Source organism: Melanotaenia boesemani, chromosome 19, assembly GCF_017639745.1.
Source record: "Melanotaenia boesemani isolate fMelBoe1 chromosome 19, fMelBoe1.pri, whole genome shotgun sequence".
Lineage (NCBI taxonomy): Eukaryota > Metazoa > Chordata > Actinopteri > Atheriniformes > Melanotaeniidae > Melanotaenia > Melanotaenia boesemani.
The window spans coordinates 6,268,900-6,275,244 of record NC_055700.1 but is presented as its reverse complement, the minus strand read 5'-3'; the positions used below and the strand labels follow the sequence as shown (position 1 = coordinate 6,275,244).

Here is a 6,345-nt window from a genome sequence, read left to right as displayed (position 1 = left end):
ATTAGGAAGCTCTGATTTTCTCTACTTGGATGTTTTGCAGGCATGTCCTCCTCAGAAACCCAAGGACCGATCTAGGACTTGCTGTAAAGATTATATATTTTTGGAATGCCTTGGATGTATTCTCTCCAGCTCCTGGAAGACCCCCAGGAGGAGCTGGAGAGAGGGATGTCTGGGAAGGTGTGGCTGGGCTCACCCTGAGAGAACAAGTGCGACGCAGACGCATCCGCAGATGGCTTGACATGGCAATGCTACTCCTCTGAATTGAAGGGATTCAGCTTGTATGAGGGATGTCTGGGAATGTGTGGCTGAAAGGTGCTGGCTGGGCTCACCCTGAGAGAGCAAGTGCGACGCAGACTCATCCAGAGATGGCTTGAAAGGACGATGCTGCTCGTCTGGATTAAAGGGATTCAGCTGAGGTGGTTTGGACATCGGATTAGGAAGCTCTGATTTTCTCTACTTGGATGTTTTCCAGGCATGTCATCCTAAGAAACCCAAGGACCGATCTAGGACTTGCTGTAAAGATTATATATTTTTGGAATGCCTTGGATGTATTCTCTCCAGCTCCTGGAAGACCCCGAGGAGGAGCTGGAGAGAGGGATGTCTGGGAAGGTGTGGCTGGGCTCACCCTGAGAGAACAATTACGACGCAGACGCATCCGGAGATGGCTTGACATAGCAATGCTACTCCTCTAGATTGAAGGGATTCAGCTTGGATGAGGGATGTCTGGGAATGTGTGGCTGAAAGGGGCTTCCTTTGGAAGGTGGCTGGGCTCACCCTGAGAGAGCAAGTGCGACGCAGACTCATCCAGAGATGGCTTGAATGGACGATGCTGCTCGTCTGGATTAAAGGGATTCAGCTGTGGTGGTTTGGACATCGGATTAGGAGGCTCTGATTTTCTTTACTTGGATGTTTTCCAGGCATGTCCTCCTCAGAGACCCAAGGACCGATCTAGGACTTGCCTTGGATGTATTCTCTCCAGCTCCTGAAAGACCCCCAGGAGGAGCTGGAGAGAGGGATGTCTGGGAATGTGTGGCTTTAGGAGGTGGCTGGGCTCACCCTGAGAGAGAGCAAGTGCGACGCAGACTCATCCAGAGATGGCTTGAATGGACGATGCTGCTCGTCTGGATTAAAGGGAATCAGCTGAGGTGGTTTGGACATCGGATTAGGAGGCTCTGATTTTCTCTACTTGGATGTTTTCGAGGCATGTCCTCCTCAGAGACCCAAGGACCGATCTAGGACTTGCCTTGGATGTATTCTCTCCAGCTCCTGGAAGACCCCGAGGAGGAGCTGGAGAGAGGGATGTCTGGGAAGGTGTGACTGGGCTCACCCTGAGAGAACAAGTGCGACGCAGACGCATCCGGAGATGGCTTGACATGCCAATGCTACTACTCGGGATTGAAGGGATTCAGCTTGTATGAGGGATGTCTTGGAATGTGTGGCTTAAAGGGGCTTCCTTTGGAAGGTGGCTGGGCTCACCCTGAGAGAGCAAGTGCGACGCAGACCCATCCAGAGATGGCTTGAATGGACTATTCTGCTCGTCTGGATTAAAGGGATTCAGCTGAGGTGGTTCGGACATCGGATTAGGAAGCTCTGATTTTCTCTACTTGGATGTTTTCCAGGCATGTCGTCCTCAGAAACCCAAGGACCGATCTAGGACTTGCTGTAAAGATTATATATTTTTGGAATGCCTTGGATGTATTCTCTCCAGCTCCTGGAAGACCCCCAGGAGGAGCTGGAGAGAGGGATGTCTGGGAAGGTGTGGCTGGGCTCACCCTGTAAGATCAAGTGTGACGCAGACGCATCCGGAGATGGCTTGACATGGCAATGCTACTCCTCTGGATTGAAGGGATTCAGCTTGTATGAGGGATGTCTGGGAATGTGTGGCTGAAAGGGGCTTCCTTTGGAAGGTGGCTGGGCTCACCCTGAGAGAGCAAGTGCGACGCAGACTCATCCAGAGATGGCTTGAAAGGACGATGCTGCTCGTCTGGTTAAAAGGGATTCAGCTGAGGTGGTTTGGACATCGGATTAGGAGGCTCTGATTTTCTCTACTTGGATGTTTTCCAGGCATGTCCTCCTCAGAAACCTAAGGACCGATCTAGGACTTGCTGTAAAGATTATATATTTTTGGAATGCCTTGGATGTATTCTCTCCAGCTCCTGGAAGACCCCCAGGAGGAGCTGGAGAGAGGGATGTCTGGGAAGGTGTGGCTGGGCTCACCCTGAGAGAACAAGTGCGACGCAGACTCATCCAGAGATGGCTTGACATGCCAATGCTACTCCTCTGGATTGAAGGGATTCAGCTTGTATGAGGGATGTCTGGGAATGTGTGGCTGAAAGGGGCTTCCTTTGGAAGGTGGCTGGGCTCACCCTGAGAGAGCAAGTGTGACGCAGACTCATCCAGAGATGGCTTGAATGGACGATGCTGCTCGTTTGGATTAAAGGGATTCAGCTGTGGTGGTTTGGACATCGGATTAGGAGGCTCTGATTTTCTCTACTTGGATGTTTTCCAGGCATGTCTTCCTCAGAAACCTAAGGACCGATCTAGGACTTGCTGTAAAGATTATATATTTTTGGAATGCCTTGGATGTATTCTCTCCAGCTCCTGGAAGACCCCCAAGAGGAGCTGGAGAGAGGGATTTCTGGGAAGGTGTGGCTGGGCTCACCCTGAGAGAACAACTGCGACGCAGACGCATCCGGAGATGGCTTGACATGGCAATGCTACTCCTCTGGATTGAAGGGATTCAGCTTGTATGAGGGATGTCTGGGAATGTGTGGCTGGGCTCACCCTGAGAGAGCAAGTGCGACGCAGACTCATCCAGAGATGGCTTGAATGGACGATGCTGCTCATCTGGATTAAAGGGATTCAGCTGAGGTGGTTTGGACATCGGATTAGGAGGCTCTGATTTTCTCTACTTGGATGTTTTCCAGGCATGTCGTCCTTAGAGACCCAAGGACCGATCTAGGACTTGCTGTAAAGATTTTTATATTTTTGGAATGCTTTGGATGTGTTCTCTCCAGCTCCTGGAAGACCCCCAGGAGGAGCTGGAGAGAGGGATGTCTGGGAATGTGTGGCTTTAGGAGGTGGCTGGGCTCACCCTGAGAGAGAGCAAGTGCGACGCAGACTCATCCAGAGATGGCTTGAAAGGACGATGCTGCTCGTCTGGATTAAAGGGATTCAGCTGAGGTGGTTCGGACATCGGATTAGGAAACTCTGATTTTCTCTACTTGGATGTTTTGCAGGCATGTCCTCCTCAGAAACCCAAGGACCGATCTAGGACTTGCTGTAAAGATTATATATTTTTGGAATGCCTTGGATGTATTCTCTCCAGCTCCTGGAAGACCCCCAGGAGGAGCTGGAGAGAGGGATGTCTGGGAAGGTGTGGCTGGGCTCACCCTGAGAGAACAAGTGCGACGCAGACGCATCCGCAGATGGCTTGACATGGCAATGCTACTCCTCTGAATTGAAGGGATTCAGCTTGTATGAGGGATGTCTGGGAATGTGTGGCTGAAAGGTGCTGGCTGGGCTCACCCTGAGAGAGCAAGTGCGACGCAGACTCATCCAGAGATGGCTTGAATGGACGATTCTGCTTGTCTGGATTAAAGGGATTCAGCTGAGGTGGTTTGGACATCGGATTAGGAGGCTCTGATTTTCTCTACTTGGATGTTTTCCAGGCATGTCCTCCTCAGAAACCCAAGGACCGATCTAGGACTTGCTGTAAAGATTATATATTTTTGGAATGCCTTGGATGTATTCTCTCCAGCTCCTGGAAGACCCCCAGGAGGAGCTGGAGAGAAGGATGTCTGGGAAGGTGTGGCTGGGCTCACCCTGAGAGAACAAGTGCGACACAGACGCATGCGGAGATGGCTTGACATGGCAATGCTACTCCTTTGGATTAAAGGGATTCAGCTTATATGAGGCATGTCTGGGAATGTGTGGCTGAAAGGGGCTTCCTTTGGAAGGTGGCTGGGCTCACCCTGAGAGAGCAAGTGCGACGCAGACTCATCCAGAGATGGCTTGAATGGACTATTCTGCTCGTCTGGATTAAAGGGATTCAGCTGTGGTGGTTTGGACATCGGATTAGGAGGCTCTGATTTTCTTTACTTGGATGTTTTCCAGGCATGTCCTCCTCAGAGACCCAAGCACCGATCTAGGACTTGCAGTAAAGATTTATATGTTTTTGGAATGCCTTGGATGTGTTCTCTCCAGCTCCTGGAAGACCCCCAGGAGGAGCTGGAGAGAGGGATTTCTAGGAAGGCGTGGCTGGGCTCACCCTGAGATTACAAGTGCGACGCAGACTCATCCAGAGATGGCTTGAAAGGACGATGCTGCTCGTCTGGATTGAAGGGATTCAGCTGAGGTGGTTTGGACATCGGATTAGGAGGCTTTCTGATTTTCTCTACTTGGATGTGTTCCTGGCATGTCCTCCCCAGAGACCCAAGGACAGATCTAGGACTTGCTGTAAAGGTTATATTTTTATTTGTGGATTTTTGACCTTTGGCCTTGGATATGTTCTCTTGAGCTCCTCCTGAAATAGCCCCAGGAGGAGCTGGAGAGAGGTATGTTTGGTCAGTAGGTTCGAGTTTTCCAGGAGGACCAGCATGGGACGATACCAGCCTGAAGCTGCTTCCTGGGTGACCTGCTTCTACCCCAGTCTGTGTGGAGCACTCCATGTCCATCAGATCTCATCGTGCAAACGACTGCTTCCCCACACGTATGAAATTAAAATTTAATCTACATTGTAAATTAAATGGATTTTATATTTAGCTATGATTCTGTTTAGTGTCAGTGGCATCAATGCAACTCCATGTTTCCAGACATGTTGCTTTAAGCATGTATGTTTCAAATTCTACCCCCCCCCCCTCTCTCTCTTCAGAGATGTATTCTGGAGAGACTGGAGAGAGAAGGATGGTGACTTTCTCCCCAGAAGATAACCAGCATGTAGAACAGTAAGTGTTAAAGTTGCAGCAAAATCTTAAAACAAAAATTTGTCATTCGTCTTCTGAACTTTTTTAACCTTTTCAGCTTGTGGAAGAGATGGAGTTGCACTTACAGATCTGATGGATGGCCTCCATGGCGACGGTAGCATTAATCTTGATGGATGACCTGAGGAGATGAGATGCTGCTGGAAACTAATCCAGATGTAAGATCCCCTCCGACACCACCTGCAAGAAAATTTGAATTTCTAAATGTTTTATATTATTACAGACCTAAGGAGGAGATGAACTTGGAATAAACTTCAATATGGACATGTGGAACCAGAACATTTGGCGGTATTTGAGATTCAGACTTTGTCCCTTTTTTTAAAAAAAAAATGTTCAGATATACTTTAAAATCATGTCCTTTTTTGTGTTTATAATTTTCAGGAAGTTTGGATTCATCCACATTCTCAGCCTGAACATAGATGAGATCTGCTGAAGGTCATCAAATACCTGAACCCAGGTACGTAAGGTTGTATTGATGTCTGCATTTTACACCTAGGACTAAAACTCAAACCTTAATCAAGAAGCCTAGACTTACTCAAACATATTTCACATGGAGCTTTTATGTAAAACTTCCAAATGTTTTACAGTCAAAGATCTAAAGTCTTGATTCCAAACCTGCAGATGGTGTATTAGACTGGAGGCAGCTTTGAATCCTAGAACCTGACCAGACCCCAGACCTACATCAACCAGTAACCCTGACGAGGAGTGTTGGTTTGTAATCAGACTTAAATATGTAAAAATTTCTTTTTAAAATAAAATTTGTAATAAAGATTTTTTTTTTTTTTTTAACATTCAGAATAACCCTTACAGAGCTGAGGTCTGATGTCATCTTCCTGGTTCATGCGTCTGGACTGAAACCATTTTTCTGATGGACTGGAAGGTGGAGGTGCTGCTGGGATGGTGTGACATGGATTTTTACTATCCAATCAGAACTGGAATTCTGGAAATATTCTTTCTCTAAAACATTTTCTACCACGGTGGTTGTACATAGTGTAGTGGGTGTGTTGTGCTGACACCTGCCTGATGTTCACCTGTGGTGGAAGTAATAAATCTCAGTGTTAGGGGGTATAGAGGGGGGGTCGAGGAGGACTGGAGGTTGTGGCAGTTGAAGTAGAGGCACTGTGGTGGGTGGGTGCTGCTCGCAGCTTATAGTGCTGCCGGCAGTGAAGACAGCTGAGTAGGGGAGCTGCATCCTGCTGGTTAGGAGGGGAGGCTGGATGCCTCCTTTAGGTAGCTAGGGACTGGGGATTAGTTAGTGCCTTGCCTGTGTGTCACTGAGCGCCTTTATCCATCTTTGTGACTGTGGCACTAGAGACTCCGCGATGTCCTCCTGTGAGTCAGCATCATGTGAAACTACAGAAAC

The 6,345-nt window shown here is 48.4% G+C and overlaps 1 long non-coding RNA gene across 1 annotated transcript; it reads left to right on the top strand.

The window, feature by feature from the left end:
- Nucleotides 1–5,361: 5,361 nt before the first annotated feature.
- Nucleotides 5,362–5,914, top strand: LOC121630233. The gene is made up of 3 exons (XR_006008496.1): nt 5,362–5,439; nt 5,604–5,693; nt 5,779–5,914. It is a non-coding gene; the product is annotated as an uncharacterized LOC121630233 (long non-coding RNA).
- The last annotated feature ends 431 nt before the right edge of the window (nt 5,915–6,345 follow it).